The 23072-nt window shown below is 36.3% G+C and overlaps 1 long non-coding RNA gene across 23 annotated transcripts in view; it reads right to left on the reverse strand.

The window, feature by feature from the left end:
• Positions 1-23072, reverse strand: part of LOC139081836 (uncharacterized) — a 66986-nt gene that overhangs the window by 29814 nt on the left and 14100 nt on the right. For all 23 annotated transcript variants that reach the window (XR_011537266.1, XR_011537267.1, XR_011537272.1 and 20 more), the window contains exon 5: positions 14777-14873. This is a non-coding gene — a long non-coding RNA (uncharacterized lncRNA). The remainder of the gene's footprint in view (positions 1-14776; positions 14874-23072) is intronic.

Here is a 23072-nt window from a genome sequence, read left to right on the forward strand (position 1 = left end):
CCAGTTTTGGTGGTTTGCAGAAATCCTAGCAATTACGGAAGTAAAGAGCTCCTCAGCACCTCTTCACTCAGAAGGCGGAGGCGGGGCATAAGTCATCTTCATATTTTGTTTGTGAGTTAAGAATAAATAAAAAAATACATTTTGGAACCACAGAGGAACATGATTTGGATGGAAGGTCTAAATATAGTTGAAATGTAAAAATGTTCAACAGTTATAGATATAAGGTAACTCCTGTCCTCCTCTCTCCCAAATTTAGAGTCAAAATCTGAAAATCAAGCAGATGCCGTGCTGAATCTAGAGAAAGGAAGACAGAGACTGGAGTGCAAGCTTACGCTACTCTACTGTATGTCTGCAGTGAGAGAGGAAACTAAAATGTCCAGTTCAGCTCACGAAGGTAGAGGACAGGATATTCACTGCAGGCAGAAACGTTCAAAGGAAAAAAAGGACCTCGATTATCCTTTAATATTTAGTACCATTAATAATGCCAACAAATATTATGAACACCATTTGAGATTTTGAGCACTGTGTTGGAAAATCTCAATAAACTGTCAGATCTAATCCTTAAAACAACTCTCCCACTTAGGTTTAGGAAGAACTAATTCCACACCTACTGCCATTCAGCATACTAAAGATGGCAAAAGAATTCTGCCTCAGATTTATGTGACTACACGTGCTCTTTCCTCCATACAACTTTCCTTGGGTATTTGCTACATCTCAGTAACTACCCAAGAATTTAGTAACTAGACATCAACTCAGTGCATAGCAGGCTGTCGCTAACACAACTGCCGTCTTTGTATAGTGAATGAACCTGCACCTGGCAGTTCGCCTGTGTGGGAGAGCGGGGCTGGAATCCGCAGACAGTGCCCTGGCAGAATAGATCTGATGACTGAGATCTATCAGAGAAAGGTTTCACAGCATCTCACGTGGCTCTCTCTGGATGGTGAGCATTGAATGAATATGTAATGTAAGCAAGGAATCATTAAAGGGAGAAATGAAGCAATAACTAAACAAACAGGAATTATAAGCCCGAATGGGTGAACAGATATTGTAACTTTGTTAAACAATCAAAAACAACAGCATTCGACTTTTCAGGATTGCCTTTGCTGGGAATAGTAAACAGATTTGATTATTCTGAAACAACATTATAAGGAAAAGCTCTATGAATGCTATCAATCAGCAGGTGGTATATAAAAGAAATCCAGAAATAAATCAAGCTATTCCTTAGATTTTTCTAGCAACCTCTGCAGCTGTTTAAAGCAGAATAAATGTGGCCACCTGTGACTGCATAGACAAAGACAATTTCAATAACTACACATCAACAAAAACAACCAAAATTTTCAACACGCTCCTACAAGGTCCCCAAGTGTATGAGATTTATTTTACTGCCAGAACTGCTTATTGAAAAAGGAACCTGTATTTAGTGATGAAGAGATCATGAAGGAGCCACCTGGGACTCACCACTCAAAATACACAAGTGAACTGATTAATGCAGAAAAGAAGTTTCAAAATGTTAGGGACCATACGAAGCTCTGACATGGTGTTGCCAAGTGGCTTATAGATGAAATGCTGTGTTGCAGACAAGCATTTCCAGACACTGGCACCCTCATGACACCTCCTTCACAGAAACTCTCAATAGTGCCGACCAAATCCCCCTGGAGGATTTCTCATTTCTATAAAAAATGTACTGAACAAGGGAGCAGCAAATCATGGTAATTTTTCACTTCTAATTGAATATCCTAATTTAAGTATTCTAAGTCCATGATTCTTATCCCTACCGGTACATTAAAGCCATCACTTAGGAGGCCTGTAAAAACTCTCAGAAATGAAAATAGTCTAATTCAATCATTCTATTCCTGTCTGTACATTAAAACCACTTAGTGGAGCTTTAAAAACTCTCAGAAATGAGATATACTAAATAAATCATATATCCGAGCGTGGGGGTGGGTACTCCTCACAGATGTTCCTCCTAGGACTTCCAATGTATAGCTAGAGTTGATAAATTATTGCTGTATAGGAAAAACAAACAACAATGGAGGGGTTATTTTCAAGATAACTTAAAACAATATAAAATATTACCTATGGAAAATTAAAAGGAAGTAAATTAGAATGCAAACTGGGTACATAATTAGAAGGGGAGAATTTCAAGAAAGCTTTTAATAAAAAGAAAACTTTAACGTTCACTGCAAAAGGAAAATGTTTTATCTTCTATTGTAGACAAAGATCAATGGAAAAAGAATAATGACAGAAAAGGAGGAACAAGAATGAAAAAACTACATAAACAGAAACTATGAGATGAGTTGTATACCTTGTTAAGAATAAATTGGAAACTCAAATATTTGTTGATACTACCCAGATTTCTGACTCCACACCACCCTAAGATTAAAAAAAAAGGTGACAATATTTGTAAAGTTCTGACTCATTCTCTCATGCAGGATCTAAAGCTTCACTTTGGGGTCTCTCTCATGTCCTTCGCCACCTTTTTCCCCCCACTTCACCACCAAGTGTTACTAGGTATGACCAGCAAAGTAATCTCCTGAGTTTTCAAACTGCAGCTGTCATTGGCTCTCTTTTCTATCTTAACTCTCTATAATAGGATGCTGAGGTCACTTACATTAATGAGTGCTCTGTCAAATTCTGCCCTCTTCCACTGCTGTGCTTAGCAGTCACACTTGTTCTCTAGAAGTCAAGCCATAGAGGACAACTGTATTTCTTCTTTCTGCAAAACCAACTAGACATTCAAACTAAACTACTGTGCTACATTGTCATAATTATGGATTCTCCTCAAGAAAAACCGTTCTGCTCTGCCACTCATCTGCACGTGGCACACAACACCGTTTCTGCAAGATAGCACCTAAACTCTGTATGTCAAGCTACAAAGTTCTTATGGCCAGACTCTGGCTTCTGTCTGCTGCCACGAATATCCACCGCTGTGAACAGAGTGAAAAGGAGCAGCAACCCCACACTAGAGAGCCATCCAACGCCCACAGGCCATCGCTGATCACCGTGAGTCATGAATGCTCACCTGTCTCCAGGAGATCATGTGTACTAAACCCACCAGACTCCACGGCACCACTTTCCCCTGCCAAGAATATTTCCTCTTGCCTTCTTATATTTACAGAGCACCATTTTGTCTTCCTACCCTAACATCATGTTTCTCTTTTCTAATACAAACCCATTGACTGTGCCCTTTGAAACTCCTGCTCCATAACTTAAAACACTCTCTTTTTCATGTCCAAAATTTGGCATTCCAAAGCCCCATTCTCAAGACAAGTCTTCTATCATTTTTATGTCCAAGTTTCTCTTTCTCTTCACTCCTTTTCCTTTTCAGCTAAGATTATATCATCTTTGTTTCCAGCACACTCTCTTATTTTTGTCTGCTAATTCTGAGATGCAGGTATAAATTTACTGTATAGATAATACTTGAAGACGTGGGACTACATAAGATCTCCCACGGAAAGGGAAAGCTGCAAAGAGAAGAGGGAATGACTGCCTCCTGGGTTATCATTTGCAGCTATTTCATCCACTATTTTTTATATATTGAGTCAAGTTTTGTATTGTGCTAGACGTTTTACATTTACGTTCTCATTTATCACTCAACATCTCTATATGATAGGTTTACTAAACCTCATTGAACAAATATGCAAACTAACTTTCAAATATGGTAAAGAAATGGCCCTAAGTCACATAGCTATAACACGAAAGAGAAAGACTGTTTCTATCTGGCTTCAAAAATTCAGTTTCTTTCCACTATATTCTTTGTGAAAATAGATTCTGAACTAGTTTGTGCATATCTTCACTTTCCCACTCAAGGTACATTAAGAAGAACAGCAGTCTACCCATTGAGAGAAAAAAGCAGTATTCACTACCCATCCCTTTCTTCCCCATTACTGGGGACAGGAAATTTGCTTTCATAAATCAGGGATTCTCTCCCAGAAAAGTCATGATGTCAGGCTCCTGGACTATGTCTTTACTGCACTTGATTCCTGAAAGTCAAAATCAGAGGGGGTTGGCGATGTTAGTAAAACAGTGAAATACGAAGGATGTGCCAACCAGAGCAACCATAACCTATGGTAAGGGCTAAGAACTTTAATAGTGGTCCCATTTATCAGCTCATGTGATCAGATATGGGCAAACTCTTGAGGGCTCTAATTCCTAAATTCTTCTATGTAGGATGTGAAAGCTTATTTCTTTTTATAATTCTACTAAGACCAATTTAGAATTGTTAACTTAAGAAAACTAACTTAAATGGTTTATTCGACTTAGTGAGACAAAGCCTACTAACACATAGACATAAATTAATTTTATGGCCAAGTCTCATGAACGGTAGAAAGCAATCTCTGATCTATTGTGTTCACTATTCCAAAATATACTCACTTCTTTAAAAATATTAAATACTACTCCAGTTGTCCAACGCTACCTAACAAATTACTATAAAACTCACTGGCACAGAGGAACCTTCAGTTCTGTGGTCAGGATTTCAGACAGGGCACAGCAGGGATGGCTTGCCTCTGCTCTACAATGTCTGTGGTCTCAGGTACGAAACTCAAAGACTGGGGCCTGGAATTTTCTGAAGGATCATTTACTCACATATCTGGTAGTTGATGCTGGTTGTCATCTCAGCGCCTAGGTTCCCATCCATTTTGCCTGCCCATGTGGTCTTTCCATATGGGCTGGTTCAGGCTTTCCCACACCATGGTGACTGGGTCCCATGGCCATGTATTTTGACAGAGAGAAAGCCAGATAGAACCTGTAACATGTTTTTCTGTGTGCGTGAGAAAGATTGGCCCTGAGTCAACATCTGTTGCCATCTTCCTCTTTTTGCTTGAGGAAGATTGTTTCTGAGCTAACATCTGTGCCAATCTTCCTCTGTGTTATGTGGGATACTGTGACAAGTGGTGGTAGGTCTGCAGCCATGATCCGAACCTGCAAACCCCAGGCTGCCTAAGCAGAGTGCATGAACTTAACCACTACACCACCAGGCCAGCCTCGAACCTGTAATATTTTTAAGATGTGAAATCACATAGAATTCACTTCCAGCATTCTCTTTGGAGAGGAGCAGTCACAACTGCAACCCTGATTCAAGAGGAGGAAACATCGATCCCAAGTCTTGGGTGGAAGAGTGTCAGTCACATTGTAAGAATAGCATTTGAGAAGGGACATGTGGCCCTCTTTGAAAAACAAAATATGCTACAATATGAATGTGAGTTTACCATTTACCAGTAAGAAGGAGGAAATTCTTCATGTACTTGGTCTCTTTCCTTCATCTTTTATTTTCAGTATTCACAAACAATCAATTAAGAAATTTCCTATACTATAATAAGCCACTTCTCTAACTACAAGGAATATGTAGATATTACAAGACTTGGTAACAATAAAATGTCCATATTTTAGTAATAAATATCTAATTTCAAGAAATTTCAGTTTGTTTTGATGTGAATATCATGATATTTAACAAATCTGTAAGCTATTTTGCAGTGAGATGCACTGTCATGTCTATTTAGAGATCATAAATGCAGTTGGAAGAAAATTAAGGTGGCATTTCTCACAAGATCTAAATCACAATAAATATAGGGGAAAAAACCCACCGAATATGTTCCCAGTGGCAATTGCTTTACATAACATCATAGTTGTGACAAAGTTGTATGGATATGTTTTTGAAATTAAAGTTTATTTATAAAAAGATCTTTAAGCAAAATATGACAGCCCTACAGAAAATTTCTGGAAAAAGAGTTCAGAATAGGTAATCTATAGATAGTGCTCACCAATCCCTAGAGTCTTACTTAGGCTATTTTTCCATGTAAATTGACTCTAAGCAATTTTATGTTATTATCAATCTCTCTACATTATTATAGTTCTCATCGATTTCCCTGGGCTAACACAATCCCCTAAAGGGAACTGTACTGGAATACACATTTCTTGCAACTATGAGACCATGAATTGTCGAAACTTTAAGAAAAATGACAGAGAAATACTGACACTTTGATTAGAATTATTGTCAATATATCTAATTCAATACACTGCCTTTTCCTAGAATAATTCATCTTAAAGAGTTTTGGACTTACCTGAAATTGAAAAAGCTTCACAGAAAAAGGAGTTTTTTGTTTTGTTTTGAACTATCCAGTACCTTTACTCTCACATACAGACATCCAGGTGGAAGGTAAAAACATAAGAGAAAATCTTTGAGAATTAGGTTAGGCTAAGATTTGTTAAACAACACAAAAAATAAAGTATCTGAAAGTTGATAAAATATATTTCATCAACATTAGACATGGTTGCTATTTGAAAGACATCACTCAGGACACAGAAAAGCAAAGTACAGACCCGGGGAAACTTTTGCAAATCCAACCATGGGCTGGATATGGGAAGGCCTCTTATGACTCACGAACAATAGGACAATCCAATGAAAACTCAGCAAAAGATAGGAGTAGACACTTCGCAAAGAAGATGTGCGATGGCAAACTGTAATGTGAAAAGATGCTAAACATCACGAGCCACCAGAAAAACACAAATTAGAATGACCACAAAATACAGCTACACACACATACACTAAAATGGCTCAAGTGAAAAACACAAATTAGAATGACCACAAAATACAACTACACACACATACACTAAAATGGCTCAAGTGAAAAACACAAATTAGAATGACCACAAAATACAACTACACACACATACACTAAAATGGCTCAAGTGAAAAACACAAATTAGAATGACCACAAAATACAACTACACACACATACACTAAAATGGCTCAAGTGAAAAACACAAATTAGAATGACCACAAAATACAACTACACACACATACACTAAAATGGCTCAAGTGAAAATACTCAGACTTGAGGAGTGTGGGGAGTAAGTGAAACTTTCATACAAGCTGGTGGGCATCCCAAACGGTCACTTTTGAAACAATATAGCTCTACCATATAGTGTAAAACATACACTGATCGTACAAACCAGCAATTCCACTCTTAGGTACTTATCAAAGAGAAGTGAAAATATATGCTTACGCAGATGTGTCTGTGAATATTCATAGCAGCTTTATTCATAATGACTAAAAACTGTAAACAAGTTGTATGTCCATCTACCAGTGACGGACAAATTGTGGCTTAAACATTCTATAGGATATTACATGATGATAAAAAGTAAAAAAATGAATAGATACCACAACCTAGCTGAATCTGGGACATTATGCTAACTGAAAGTAGTAAAATACAAAAGACAATATAATTCCATTTATATAAAATTCTATAAAAGGAAAAACCACAGTGACAGAAAGCAGAGTAGCCTTTACTGGCTCTAGGGGTGGGAGACAGTCTCCCCCACAAAGGAACAGAAGGATGCTTTTAGGGAGAGGAAATTTGTCTATATCTGAATTGTGCATGGAGGGTACATGTTTATAGACAGTTCCCAAAATTTATCAAACTGTACACTTCTGATAGGTCAATTTTATGGTATGTAAAAAATACCTTAATAAAAAATGTTTTGTTATTAAAAATCAAAAAGGAAGATATTCAATAAGTCTATGTCACAATTTGGACATTGTTATTATGATCGCAGAGAAACACTCATTTGCAAAATGGTTTCAGTGAAAATTCAGGGCAACTTTCGATTGCATAACTTGAATTCCTGTCAACTGCAGGCTTGACAGGCAATAATAACTCTGTATCTCTATTAACATAAGTCAGTAATAGGAGAGGTTTCACAGTCTGTGCTGTGCTTGTCATAACTCCATAGACATCAAAATTCAAGGCTATTTTTAACAGTGTTGTTACTGCTAATGTGTTAGAAAGAAAAATGGGTTGAGAATTTCAATCAACCAGTAGTATATATCTAGCAAATGTGCAACTTTAACTTGATGATTTTCTCTGAGTAAAAAGGACTGAAGGTTATCATAAGTCTGTGTTAGTCTTAATTCTGTGGTAATAAGTCTATGTTAGCCTTAAGTCGTATTTGGAATTAGAAACACTAGTTCTGATTTCTTGAAGCATGTGAATTTCCAAGTAAATTTGAACTACGGATGGTTTTCTTCCAGAAAGAATATGACCTTTAAAACTTTGATTTATATTGAAATACAAATACAGTTTTATATAAAATATATAAATATTTTTGAATTTCAATATATATTTACATATAATGCACATAAATTAATATCTCAAATAAATATCTTATATATATACAAGGCTCCTATAATTAATATATTTTACTAAATTTTTAAATAGTTTTCATGGTTTTCCTATGATCTCATTTGATTATAGCATGTTTTGATCAGAAAATATTTATACATATAGAAATATCCAATAATATTTCTTCTATATAAAGTTCAAATGTATAATTTTCCAGGAGAACTGAATTTTCTGTCTACTCAATATAGATTCTAGAAGGGAAAAGAAATTAAAAACAAGTGGTTTAATTCTCTGTTGAAAATAAGGGAAGAGAGTTCTCTTCCCTCCCTTTTCTTAGAATATTTACTTTAGAAAACTTATAAGTTCTTTCTCTGTTGGATATGTATGTAAATCCTTTTAGAAGTTTAATAAGCCTCTTACCAGCTTTAAGACCCATGAATGACTTTCTCTAGGACCTGGGAACCACTTCTTTGAAATGTCGACATCAAGGGAAAGAGTTTCCCTACCTCCTAGGTTGTGTGGGAGGGCAGGAGCCTAATTTCAGTAGATGACTTGCCTAAGTGGCAAAATTACTTCATGTCATAAAGACATGGGAAATTCATTCTTCTTTTCAATAAAGCCCATTAGCAAACATAGATGTTCACCCCAATAACCAGGTGAATTTAGGATGAACTATGTGTGAGAATTGATGCTGTCAAATCTTCTTTCTTGAGGACTAATTATTGTCTATGTTGAGAACATGTACACAATGCATCGATCTGCTTGGCAACATACTAGGGTGAGATTTCTTTCTGTCTTTGACAATTTTCTCTTACAAACTGCCTGTGATGTGCCTCACATTCTGGTTTATTGCTTATGCAACATTAAGATTATTGTCTTTCTCCTCTACACTTGTGGAGAGGTATTCTGAGTTGGGAGGAGATTTTTAAAATATTATATGTTTCAAACAATTCTTAACTACGACAAATTTCTGATTTTACTATTTGGTAGGCATTAAGTAGACCACACACCATAATTTGGAAAACACACATGTAAAACGTGGTATTTTTCCTATTTTTTAAATTTACAATTTGCTTTTTTCATTTTTTTGAGAAAAGCATTGTTTTTCTCTTCAATCTTAATGTACAAACATTGTATATATTATATACACTTAAAATGTTAAATTTAACCCCATTAGTTAAAAATAATGCCTTATAGAATAGATAAGGATACCATAACTTTATTACAAGAGGTGTGTTATATATCAAATATAAATTTGCCTCTAAAAGAGTTTGTATAGAGTGTATATAACTAAATCATTTCAATTTTTATTATTTATTTCATTTTAGCATAATGAAGCTTTTCTTATGCCAATGTTCATTTTAACATTCCTATTTTAAAATTCTATACCCAATAGCATGATTTTTTAAAAAACTGTAGTCTCTTAATCCTGTTGCTGTTTCTAGACAACTCCAAATAGTATGTTAGCGAGATGACTTATCTTATTAGTTTCTCGTTAGGTTTGTCCACATGGTCTTTTCTTCTTATTTGCTCTCATTTTTCATTATTTCCACCTTTGTTTGGTTATATCTTAACTCTCAGTAAAGAACTGTTCAACTGTGTAAATGTTGCCATGTTTTCAAAAAGAGAAAATTAAGCAAAAAAGCCTAGAAAACTCTTTCAGGTGGACAAGGGAGATATGCATAAGGATTTATACTGCAATATTCCTTTTTAGGAAACAGCAGAAGGCTACCTAGGTGTCTCTTATGGGAGAATGTTGAAGTAACATCAGCTATATGTGTGTAATAGGATACTATGTAGTGATGAGAATAAATGGACTATTTGCATAAGCTGAATGTAGAAACATATGAAAAATAGATCATAGTGAATTTTAAAAGAAACACATTTATATCAAAATTTATTTGTAAACTTATCAAAAATATAAATTAATAGTTCAAGTAGTCACAAATACACATATAAAACAAGAAGGCTGGATAGCAGATTGAAAGCAAACATATTTAACCCACAAGAATGGGGGCTAATGTTGAAGGGGAAATGGTTCTGCGGTTGAGGGATGAAGAGTAAAGACAATAGAACAAGAAATTAACAGAGAAAAATCATGAGTAAATAATATTCGTATGCCATGAAGCCATAAGTTTGATCAACTGAATTCTGTACTTCTGAATACTAAATAAATTAAAAATATATAGTAAAAGTACATTTTATTTGGCTCTATTCAGTGCTTAGGAATTTTCACTTTAATCGTTCTGATGTGTTCATTTTTCATCAACTCTTATAAACTGGAAATAGGAGAGGAGTGTCTCACTGGTTTACCCATTACATCTTATAGTTCTTTCTCTCTGCCTTCTTCTCTCACAGTCACTCCTCTGAATTCAGGTGGGTAAATGTCGTAGTGGATTTTATTTTATTCTCTTCTTTCCTTCTAGGTCCTTGTATCAGGCAACCATGTGCCTAATAAGATCTTTCACTAGAAAAGTTTGAATCAATTTGTTCCTTGAATTTCTTTTAGAAGGAGAACAACTGTGTCCTCATAGTCCACACCTAAAACACTTTTCATATATACATACGTTCTTAATAAAGCAAAACTTTTATAAATAAAATTTAATTTTGAAGGTACAGAGAATAGCAGTTGTCTCAGGCAGATGATATTTAAGTAAATATAAATCTTACAGTCTCTTTCTCAAAATAGTTGAAATAATTTTACTAATATTGGAAAATCAATGGAGTCACTAGAAAGCACAGAAAAACTTGAATTGGGCAACAAAATGGGAATAACCTAAAATGTAAATTCATGTACCTTTATAATTAGATTTTTTCCTCAGGATAAATGATTTGTTTGCATGAAAGAAATCAATAATCAAAGAGATGAAAATCTCAAATCAAATGTATAAACATATGTGAGACTGATTCTGGACTCGCCATTACCTCCCATGTATCTATTTTCTCCTCCCAGCACTAAAGCTCTCTCTCTCTCCTCATCTACCTGTATCGATTTATCGATCTTTCTATCCCTCTACACTGGTAGAGCAAGTTTTGAGAGCTTGTTCTTCTTTTTCAAGAATCTCGTAGCTACTTCTGGCCTTTTACATTGCATTTAAGTTTTAGAATCTGCTTGTCATATGTTACACACATGTTCACACACACACACACACACACACACACACATTGGGATTACATTGAATCTATACGTAAATGTGAAAAGAATTTATATTGTTACGGTACAGTGTTTTCAAAATGATGAATGTATTATATCTTTCCACTAAGTTAGGTCTTTTTAAAGTAAATCTCAGGAAAATTTCTACAACTTTTCTCACATAGGATATTACACTTCTGCTAGATTTATTCAAATTACCTCACATTTTTTATGAATGGATCTGGTAGCTTATATCATTTCATTTCAAACGGTATAAAATCGTATAGTAGTTTTGTATGCATCAATTTTGTATCCAGCTACCTTGCTAAACTGCCTTGTTTGTGAATGTGTGCTTTTATTTATTTATGTTTTGGCAAGGCAGACTGGCCCTGAGCTAACATCTGTTGCCAATCTTCCTCTTTTTCTTTTTTTGCTCCCCAAAGCCCCAGTACATAGTTGCATATCCTAGTTGCAGGTCCTTCCAGTTCTTCCGTGTGGGATGCCACCTCAGCATGGCTTGATGAGCAGTGCTAGGTCCACACCCAGGATCCGAACCAGCGAAGCCCAAGCTGCTGAAGCAGAGCGTGCAAACCTAACCACTACGCCACTGGGCTGGCCTCTAAACTGTCTTATTAAAAGTAAGGATTTCTTTACAAATTCCTTTGATTCCAGAGACCTTATCATTATGTTTTTGTACAGACTATATAATTCACATTTATGCAAATTTTAGCCTCTTGGTTGATTTTAATGCCTTCTTTTATTTCAACATTTCTGACTAAAAATCATTTTCCTTCTAGAGAAGAATGCTCTTTTTCTTTCTCTAAGGTATATCTGATGATGACAAATTCTGTCAGTTTTTATATTTATGGAAATGCTTTTATTTCTTCTTCATTTTAGAGAGATTATTTTTTCTGTGTAAAAAATTTGGGGTTGAACCCTTGTGCACTGCGGTGGGAATGTAAATTGATGCAGCCACAATGGAAAACAGTATGAAGGGGCCGGTCCAGTGGTACAGGGGTTAAGTTTGCAAGCCATGCTGTGGCAGGTGTCCCACATATAAAGTAGAGGAAGATGGGCACAGATGTTAGCTCAGGGCCAGTCTTCCTCAGCAAAAAGAGGAGGATTGGCGGCAGATGTTAGCTAAGGGCTAATCTTCCTCAAAAAAAAAAGAAAGGAAACAGCATGGAGATTCCTCAGGAAAAAAACAGTATGGAGAGTCCTCAAAAAAGTAAAACTAGAACTACCATATTATCCAGCAATTTTACTTCTTTGTATTTATCCAAAAACAAAAACACTAATTTGAAAAGATATATGCACCCCCATGTTCATTGCAGCATTGTTTACACTAGCCAAGATAGAGAAACAACCTAAGTGCCCATCCACAGATGAATGGACAAATTGTGGCGTATATATACACAGTGGAATATTACTCAGCCATAAAATGGAATGAAATATTGCCATTGAGGCAAAATGGATGGCCCTTGAAGGCATTATGCTAAGTGAAATAAGTTATACAGAGAAAGACAAAGACCTTATGACTGCTCTTATATGTGGAATCTGACAGAAAACAAAAGCTCACCGACAGAGAACAGATGTGTGGTTACCAGAGTCTGGGGTCAGGGAAATGGATGAAGGGAGTCGAAAGGTAAAAACAAAAAAAGAAGAAACAAACAACAACAAAACATCTGTTAAATAAATGAATATGTTGCCTGAACTGCAATCTGAATCCTCTCTCATAAAAAACAGGAATACAGAACTGACTTTACTCATTCAACTTTCATTCAATAAATATTATTTTTTTAACTTAGCATTTTTATCATAACGTATACAAATAGCACATGAAAGAATAAACACCAAGTTAAGCATATGGAGACAAAGTGATAAATTCCATTCTACTATTTTTTCCCTTGAGCACAAGATCAGCTTTGATGCTCAGCAATTGAAATACTGTATTTTTATAGGTTAATAGCAAATCACTTGCTTATCGTGTAATTCTCTAACAAAACCAAAAAATAAAGCATTGTTGAAAAACTTTTTAAAAATACCTCTCTTTACATCTGGGCATTATGTGAGGTCTCTGGCCACTGAAAAGACAGACTGTGCCATGCCTCTGTATGGTTTAGGGGCCACAGAAGCTTGACAAACATCCTGACACCCTCTCTTTCCCTTAACAGGGTAGGGAGAATTTATCACAGAATGGAAGAGTCAGTGAGAAGCCAGAAATTAATGTCTAAGCCAAAAGGTTTCTAAATGTTCATATTATTTTCTAAACAAGAAATGTTAGGGAGCATTTCAAAATACAGAAACGTATATTCACTATAAATACTTAGGTTAGCAGAATGCTATCACTGTATTGTCTCATTTTAATTGAAAATATAAATGTTTTATGAACAAGCTGGTGGCACTTTCGAGATCACTTTACAAAGACAGATTAGAAACCAGCAGCTATTACTGTTAAGGTCATTAAACAAGGAGGCCATTGGACAGAGGCAGCTGTAACGTCATAGCAGCCGATGCAAGCAAACCAAAACCCAACCAGAGTCAACGTGCTGGAAATGGAGAAAACGAACCTGAAGAACAACAGATCACAACAGGCAGGCAAGGAGGCCTTCCCAAATAAGGCACCCGCTTAAACTACAGCCAATCCAATAATTTCCTCTCTTTGTTTCCCCATCTTCTCCATAAAAACCTCTCCCCTAGCTCCTGTCGGTGCTGCATTCCTAACCATTTTCGGTTTCACGCTGCTAGATTTCAATCCATGTATATTCAAATAAACTCTTGAAAACTTTAATGTGCCTGAGTTTGCTTTTTAACGTTATTAATGTCTGCGATATCCTCCACCAACTATCTACTCCTCAGGCTCCTCTGTCTGGGCAATTTCCCATCAGACAGTCTCGCCCAGGTTATGAGACCAGCAAAATCCCCCCTCCAGCCCTGTCCAGCCCGAGGTAGTACACGATTGTTACTGCCTCGGTGGCACTGAGCTCCAGGGCCACAGGCAAGCGAGGCCCCACAGAACACCAAGAAGCATTAGGCAAAGGCTAATCTTATTTTAAATAGATTTAAATAGAGAATTTTAAAACGTACTGTAAATACATCTAGTTAAATCTACCATTACTTAACTACGTGGTGAAATTCAGATGTTACTTTTAAGACTTGCAGACTTCATGAATTATTATAGCTATTCCATCAGGCTTGATGTTGGTATGTTTGTGTTTGAGGGTTGGGGGACAGGACTAGTGGCTTCAGAGAAGGATGTGACTATATCTCCCATTCAGCACACCCTTGGGATAGCATCCACATTCCTTTCACCGCTCATAATTTCAGTGGGAAAAATGACACTTACTACAAACAACCTAAGTGTTCCCCACGAAATTAAACAAGGATCTACTGGGGGAGCAGAATACACTCCGAGTAGACCAGGCCTTCCGACAGGATTTTATTTTCTAGTTGCCACCAAGTCTGTCACATTTCTGTTGGTCATTTCGCATATGGGCCCATAACAAACAATGTCGCTTACCTTGAGAGGAGCATACACCTTAAATTGGATAGCAAGGTCAGATTCTGAAGAGCGATTTTCTTTAAAGGATAAGTCTTCACAATGAAAGCAGGAATTTCTGAAAGTGCCACATAATCCGAGAATTTAGTTAATTTGAAAAAAAACTGAACATAAAACCCTTCCAGTTGATAAAAATTCAAAACTACACATACACTAAGCTCATAAAATATCATATGCCATATGCTTCTTCCATTCACATGATCTCCACAGGTCCTCTTACTTCAGATAATAAATCTAGTTGACATCTAGAAGTTTTTAAAAATGATTTGCTGCTGTTGTGATGGTGCTGGTGGAATGGTTTTATACAATTTTTGATTGATTTTCTCTCCTTGAGATGCTCCATCACACATCCTCTTTGGTGCAACAATCAAATGCACAGGCAAAAGGGAAGGAAGATGTTTGTCATAAGAAGTACTCTCCTGGCTCCCAGGATTCTATCACTACTTTTGTTGTCCTTGAGATAATCTCATTTATTTGTTAGCCTTTACTTTTATATAGCTTTATCGTCGTTGAAAGTCCAACTTATGTTGGTTTTTGTACATGAAAAGAGCCATTTCATATAGAGACCACTGAGGTGTCGCTGTTAAAATCATTGAGTTATAAAAACATTGTACAAATAGGTATAGAATATTGGAAGAATATGGTCGGCTTTATTTTTGAATCTAAATGATACCAGGAAGGGAGGAAAGTATATGAATCACTTGGACATGCCAGGAAAACTGGTGGTACTTACAATCCAGACGCCTTCACATAACTCGTGAGGTGTTTCGAAATATAAGCCCAGCCTCCCTAGCATCAGCAACCCTCCCGTCATTCCTAATAATTATCTTTCTGTCCACGCTGTAGCCACTGCATCTATTATTTCCTTTAATTGAAATGCTCTGTCCCCTCTTATTTTAGTAAACTCTATTCATTCAGTTAGCCAAAGCTGAGAATCCTGGAAAAACTGACCACAACAACAGTGCTGTGAGCAAAGGGCTGGCTCATACCAGATGTGAAGGGGACCCAGGGAGGGCTTCTGAAGGGTGGGAGAAGGATGATTTTTTTTTTCTGAGGAGCATTAGCTCTGAGCTAACATCTGCTGCCAATCCTCCTCTTTTTGTTGAGGAAGACTGACCCTGAGCTAACATCTCATTCCTATCTTCCTCTACTTTATATGTGGGATGCCTACAATAGCATGGCTTGCCAACTGGTGCCATTTCCACACGCGGGATCCAAACCGGCGAACCCCGGGCTGCCGAAGGGAATGTGTGAATTTAACTGCTGTGCCACTGAATTTAACTTTGGCCAGCCCCAAAGCATGTGAAATTATCATGGCCATTACTATGTGTTTTAGAACTTCACTAAAACATACTGCCGAAATATCTGATTGCCTTTTTTGTTAAAATGTGCTTTTAAAAATTCAGACGAATGCAAAGTTGATTTTATTCATCCAAGGATAGAACTTGGAACTGCAAAACTCATAATGTTTCAGAAGAAGATCAGTGCAGGATTCATCTCAATGGTTCCAGTGTGGGAATGCAAGGATAATGAAATGAATGAGAGGAAACAGACTTAAGCCACAGAAAAATGAATGAAAAAATTATATGGTTACCAGGTTAACTAATCTTTTAAAAGACAGTGAAAGAGTAAAAGTGAGAAAAATAAGCAAAGATAAATTTTACAATGCCAGCAAGTACAAATTTAAATTTGGAGGAAAGTACGCCTCCTTAGGGAATGATAACACTCAAACTACTTTCAATTACTCATAAAAGTTAACTGTATCTTCAGGAATATGGTATAATAAACAAATGGTATGGCATTGTAGAAACATTTCCCTAACTTTGGATTAGACAAACAATGTTTGTGAACAGGTGTGTGTGTGTGTGCATGAGCATTGATTGTAAAATTAAAACATTACTTTAAGACTTTTAGGCTTCATAATTTACCATATACATACATGACATATTCATATACACATACACACACACGTTTTACTTAATTTTTTCCTTTCAGCTTTTGGTGCTAAGGAAAAATTGATAATTTTTATGCCTTGTAATTTATATCTATGGTCTGGCAAGTGGTGGAAAGCTCTATTTCTGGAGACAGACATATCTGGTTTATTTCATAACTCTATTAGTTTCCTACAGCTGCGGTAACAAATTGCCACATCCTTGAAACCTCAAAACAACAGAATGGCTTTTTCCTCACAGTTCTGAAGGCCAGAAGTTCAAAGTTCACATCACTGGACTGAAATCAAGGTGCCAGCAGGGCTGTGCTCCCTGGGGAGGCTCAGGGGACAACCCTGTTCCTGGCATCTTCCAGCTTCTGGGGGCTGCCAGCATTCCTTGACTTGTGGCCACATCACTCTAATCCCTGCCTCCATGGTCACACCAGAGTCTCCTCTGTGCGTCAGTGTGTAAAATATCCCCCTGCCTTCCTCTTATAAGGATACATGTGATTGTACCCGGGTACGCCTGGATAATCTCCCCATGTCAATGTCCTTAACTTAACTATATCTGCAAAAATCCTTCCTTCTGCCATTTAAAGTACATTCTCAGATTCCAGGGATGGGGAGGTGGATACCTTTTGGAGGGGTATTTTCTAGCTTACCACATCCACTAACCATCTACAGTCACCTTTGGAATGTTACCAAAACTCTCTAACCCTTAGTGTCTTTCTCTCTAAAGTGCTAAAAATGAAATATTTACCTTATAGGGATGACCAATAAAATATAGAATACAAAGCATCAAGCACAATTCTTGATACATCATAAATATCCATAAATATTGTCTGTTATTGTCATTGTTTCTATCCTTGCCCAGTGCTTTTGTTCACTAATATCCTACAAAACTGTTAGCCCTCCACTCTGAGAAGGATATTACCGCATTACTGGTCCACTCTTTACAAGGTGTCAGTCTCTTCCTACTGCCCTGGCCGTTCCCTAGTTGGCCATCCTTTTGCTCTGATTCCTCCTCTGGTAACACAAGGTCCCAGCTGTCAAAATAGAATGTTAATAAGAAGCTACTTTTATGTGAGTTTAGATTAATGACTGCACAAATTAGGCCAAGATTTACACTGAGTACCAAAGAGAATTGCCTGAAATATCACCTCACTAGAAAAATTTTAACCTGAGAGTGAAGGCTGGTTGTTCTACAAGACTGTTGACCATGTTTTATAAGGTGTACATATATGTATATGTATATATATATATGATTCCTTATTTCTGACTCTGAATTTGAGAACAAATGCTTATTTTATAATAGGAAAAATATAAAATAGTAGAAAATATGTATCATCAGAGTTAATCCAGGAAGATTGCTGTGAAAGTAGTTGTGGTGATAGAGTTTTTCAATCTTCCCGCATCTCTATGTAAAAACAACCCCCATTCTAAACCAAGCCTGCTGCCTTACAGCTTCTCACGTTATTCTTCACATGTCTTTCAAGTAGGCAACATCGTCTGTAAATGGACATTTCTTTGCATAATTATTTGATTTTCCCACTAAACAGTAAGATCCAGGAAAGCTTACAGTGTATTTGTTCTGTTTGCCATTATAACCCCTGTTCTTAGTCAATGGCAAGCACTAAGTAAATATCTTTGAACAAATATGTTTCTGTAGCATTCACCCCCTGTTCTAGTCTTCCTTTATACAATCATGTCAGTTAAATTAAGCTGTCAATTAATCTGCCGAATGGATACGGGATAACTCACAGAGAAATTTTAATATTTGTATAGTGAATATGTGAAGAACACTTCTGACCCTATAGGTGAAAATTTTCATTTTGTTTTACCACACAATAAGTTATAATCAATTTTTATGCATTCATATATTTAAACTATTGTACAAAAGTCAACACTGCACTATTTTTCTAGATTTTACATCAAATATTTTCTAAATAGAGGACGTAAGACCAACACAATTTAGGAAGCAAAAAAATGATGCTGTTTTCCCTGAAAAATAATTTTTATTAATATTCCACAACAGAAAAAAAATCTTTGTTCACCTGTTATGAGCAACACATTAAGCCTCATTACTAAATAAATTGTTTTTGTCAATATCCTTAATACTTTTGGAGGAGGGGCTGGTTTAAATTCACACTAGTAATTAAGAACACTATTTTACTTTAACAATTTTTTTCATTTCATACTTTTGAACAAGAAAAACTTTTTAAATTTCTATTTATGAAAAGAACACCTATTGAATATTTCAATATTTTATATACAAGAGAGTCTGCAAACAAATGTAATTCGAAAATCTCCACAATGATAGAAGGTTAAGCAGATTCACTGAAGTATAAAATGGAACACATCTAAAATAATCACTTTGGTTAGAATGCCCCATTTCCTAAGAATAGGAGAAGTTGAAACCCATGCCTTGGTTAACAATCTCACAATATTCAGAATTTACATTTATAATTATATGAACGCAAAACAAATTTTCTAAATGTTTGCATATTGTGACACATTTAGAGTTCTATCTAGATAAGTTATATGTAGATAAAAGTAATTTTGCTTTGATTTTCAATCTGGCTTCTCCAAAACTGATGGCATCTGAATTATTATTTCACACCTAAGAACTACATATGTAAGAAAATACATCTCTCCAGAGGCTGGCTGGGTGTGTGTGTGGTGGGGGCAAGGAATGCATGTTTAAAAACTGAATTAGAGCCTTTAGAACATAATACACACATATACATTTGTGTGTGTGTGTGACTGCAAACAGCATATGAGGGAAAAAGTCAATTCATGAAAGCATCTTTTAAGACAATGTGTTTCCTAAGGTGACATCCTGATTGGTTACACACATATGTCATCTCCCGGGGGACTGTGGGCAGTCTGACCCCTGGTGAGGGAGGAGTCCTTCAGCGGCCACTGTGAATGGAGGATGGTAGGAATGGCAGTGACTGCCCAGCAAGGTGGCCAGAGAGACACCTCATTATAGAAAAGAGGCTGACCTTTGTCTGGGACAAAACAGAAAAATATGTTTATAAATTATAAAGGTAATAGAAATTAGATAACAAAACCGTTAGCTTATGTTATATAAACACAATGATAAAATTGTCATTTTAGAAGATAAGACAACTGAATTACTTAGTTAAAATGACAGAAATCCCACAGGACAAATTCTTTATAAATGCAAAAACAATAAGCTTAGTTAAAAATCTGGCACCAATACTGAAGTAGATGTTAGAGGATGCACAAATGGTGACAGATTAAAACTTTTTTTAAAAAAAAGATTCTACTATATTATGAAATTTAAATAATTTATATTGATGAAGATATTATGTATGCCAAAACAAATTAAAATATGGGTTAAAGTGTAAAAGTTCTCTGTGAAAGAATTTAAGTGGACTAGATTTTATTTGCTTATAAAATAGATGAAATGAGTCTCAGTTGAAATGTTTAAATATAGGTGCTATATAGGTTCATCTTAAACTAAACACATTTCTCTGTATGATTGTTTGCATGAGTGATATTTAGTAATATGAAAATGTTAATATTTAGTCTCTCCAAATCAATCAACAGAACGTATTTCAATTCATTTAGTCCTGGGTTAAGTCTATAGGATTTTCTTGGAAAATGACTTGTCCGTTTTGGACTTACTAAAATTCCTTAAAGAAACGTCATATAAATAAGCCATGGGGATGTACTGTACAGCATGGCAACTATGGTTAACAGTCCTGTACTGTGCACTTGAAAGTTGCTGAGAGTAGATCTTAAAAGTGCTCATCACAGGAAAGAAAACGTGTAACTGTGTGGTGATGGATGTTAACTAAACTTACTGTGGTAATCATTTCGCAATATATTGAAATACCGAATCATTATGTTGTACACCTGAAACTAACATAATGTTATATGTCAGTTATATCTCAAGAAAAAAATTAAGCTATTAAAAGAAGAAACAATGTAAAGGATATCTTCAAAGGTGTTTTCCCTCTTTGTCTTATACTCTTGGGACCATAGCATAGAGGAAAAGTATAGCTATGGGAATTGGAAAATGTTAGTTCATTTGTAGGTTGCACCACCCTTGTTTTCCTCATGTCTTTTCCAAATCTCTTTGGGTTTTTGTCATTAAATCTACACCTCAGGATTGAAAGGATATTATCATCTGACTGTTCTGTGGCAGAGGGGACAACAGGTTCGTTGATTAACCAAACCATTATGCTGACCGAAACATTATGATTAACGAGTAACCCACACTCACATTCCTGAAACTTGCCCGTCTTTATTTTACAGCTCAGGGAAGCTGCCCATTGTGGAATGACAAGGAAAAGGGAGCTGGAAAAGAAGGTTTACAACATCCCTGCAAAGCTCAAGCCAGATAGGGCTTTGGGTTTTGCTACCTTTTGGGGGTAAAGGAAGAAGGGTCTGGTAAATACGAGTTTTGTAGATGTGGTTGGTGATGTTTAGAGACATGGTGACATGAGGGTAGGGTTTAGTTTCCTCGTAATTAACTATCTCTACTTTCACCCATGCTATGCTCCTGTTGCTGAATGTTTTTCATTTCCTCAGAACACAATAGTTAACACAAAAATCAATTACTTCCTACAATTTTTCTTCCCTAAACTGAGAACTGGCAGATGTCTCAGGTGTGGAGGTCCTGCAGTAATCAGGAACTCTAACCACTGCTCTCTGAGTCGGCCCTTCACTGCAATGTGAGTGGAATGAATGTGAGCTGAAATTGATGAACAGTCACCCGCCCTAATGTTCTGGTTCCCGTCAACTAAACTCTCATCTTCCCCTACGTCTTTCCTCCCATCTCTCCTTCATTCATTTTTCTACTTGTCCTTTGCCCAAAATTTATCAAGACAGAGAAACAGATCTTGTGTGTTGTTTGTTTGCTTGTTTTTAGGAAAACAAAAAGTGACCCAGGCACCTGTTGCCGTTTCTTGAATATCACAGTTATATTTGAGGCAAAAACATCCATTCATTTGAATCACACAGGAGTTAAACAGATGGTGTCTGCCCTCCTTTATTCTCCATGGCTCTGCCTTTATTCTCTGCCTTATTTGATTTCCTTAAATCTCACTTTGGTATTGTTTTTATTTGTATCAGAATTCATTATATACTATCTACAAGTGTCTATTGTGACAAACAAATGGCAAGCAATAGGATATATTGAAGTATATGAGGAAGCCATTTGGTGTAGACCTAATTCGGACTAACCTTGTTTTTCCAAAGGGCCTGACATGGCTGTTGAGCATGCATTGTATACCTGCTTTAAACATTTGCTATGTCCCAAAGACAAGAATAAATGGCCTTAAGATAAAGATGCAACCTCCCCCACATTGACATTTCCTTAAGGGTAAGTATCTCTCTCTAGACTAGGAACTGATTGCTGCGATCACCTGTGACCACCCAGCTCAAGACAACAGACTTGCTCCCTGCTGTGTCCACCGAGACAGCAGACCTACTACCTGCTGTGTCCATCAATCGTTGTGCAGACAGAGCAGTCTCATGACTATTATAAAATTGGCATTTCAATCATACGTGAAACATGTTCTTTGAGGATAAATAACCACTCTGTACACCCCTCTTCTTTGGTGCCCTTCCATCCCTGGGAAGGAAGGCCCTGGGCTAAGCTAGTCCTCATATCTGACTGAGAATAAACTCACTCCAATTTTTGGTTCTGGATTATTTTCATAGAAAGTTGCTTATTACTTTATTCATAAATGATAAAAAAAGAAGCTGGAATTTAGTTGTTCATGGCTGGATTCATGGTCTCTGGTGGTCCCTTCACTTCCTCATTTTGCCCATCTTCATCAGAAGCGGAGGAAGAGAGAAGGGCTAGAACTCAAATTCCTCAACTTTAAGTGCTCTCACCTGAGTTATTAAAATGCTATGTTCTTGATATTATTGTAAATTATTACTTACTAATATTGTATAACTATTTTTATGACTTAGAACTCTCCAGTAATTAATCCATAGGATTTCTTATTCTAATATCATATAAAAACTATCACTGATTGCAAACTTACCAGTATCAAGCATTGTGCTAAGCACTTTATAAGACTATGTCATTTAATTCTCATAAATAACCCCAAGTGGTAAGTCACGGTTAGCCTCATTTTACAGATGAGACAAATGAGACTCAGAAAGCAGAATTAGTTTGCCTGAAGTCAACAAAGCTTATGGGGAAGAACCTGAATTCAAATCCAGTTTGAACAATTCTAAACTCTGTGCACTTTACAGGATATGGAGTTTAGAAATAAATTTGAATATTAAAAATAATTATAATTTTATTTAAATTTTAAACTAATTCTACAACTCTGCAAT

The sequence above is a fragment of the Equus przewalskii genome, chromosome 2 (genome assembly GCF_037783145.1).
Source record: "Equus przewalskii isolate Varuska chromosome 2, EquPr2, whole genome shotgun sequence".
Lineage (NCBI taxonomy): Eukaryota > Metazoa > Chordata > Mammalia > Perissodactyla > Equidae > Equus > Equus przewalskii.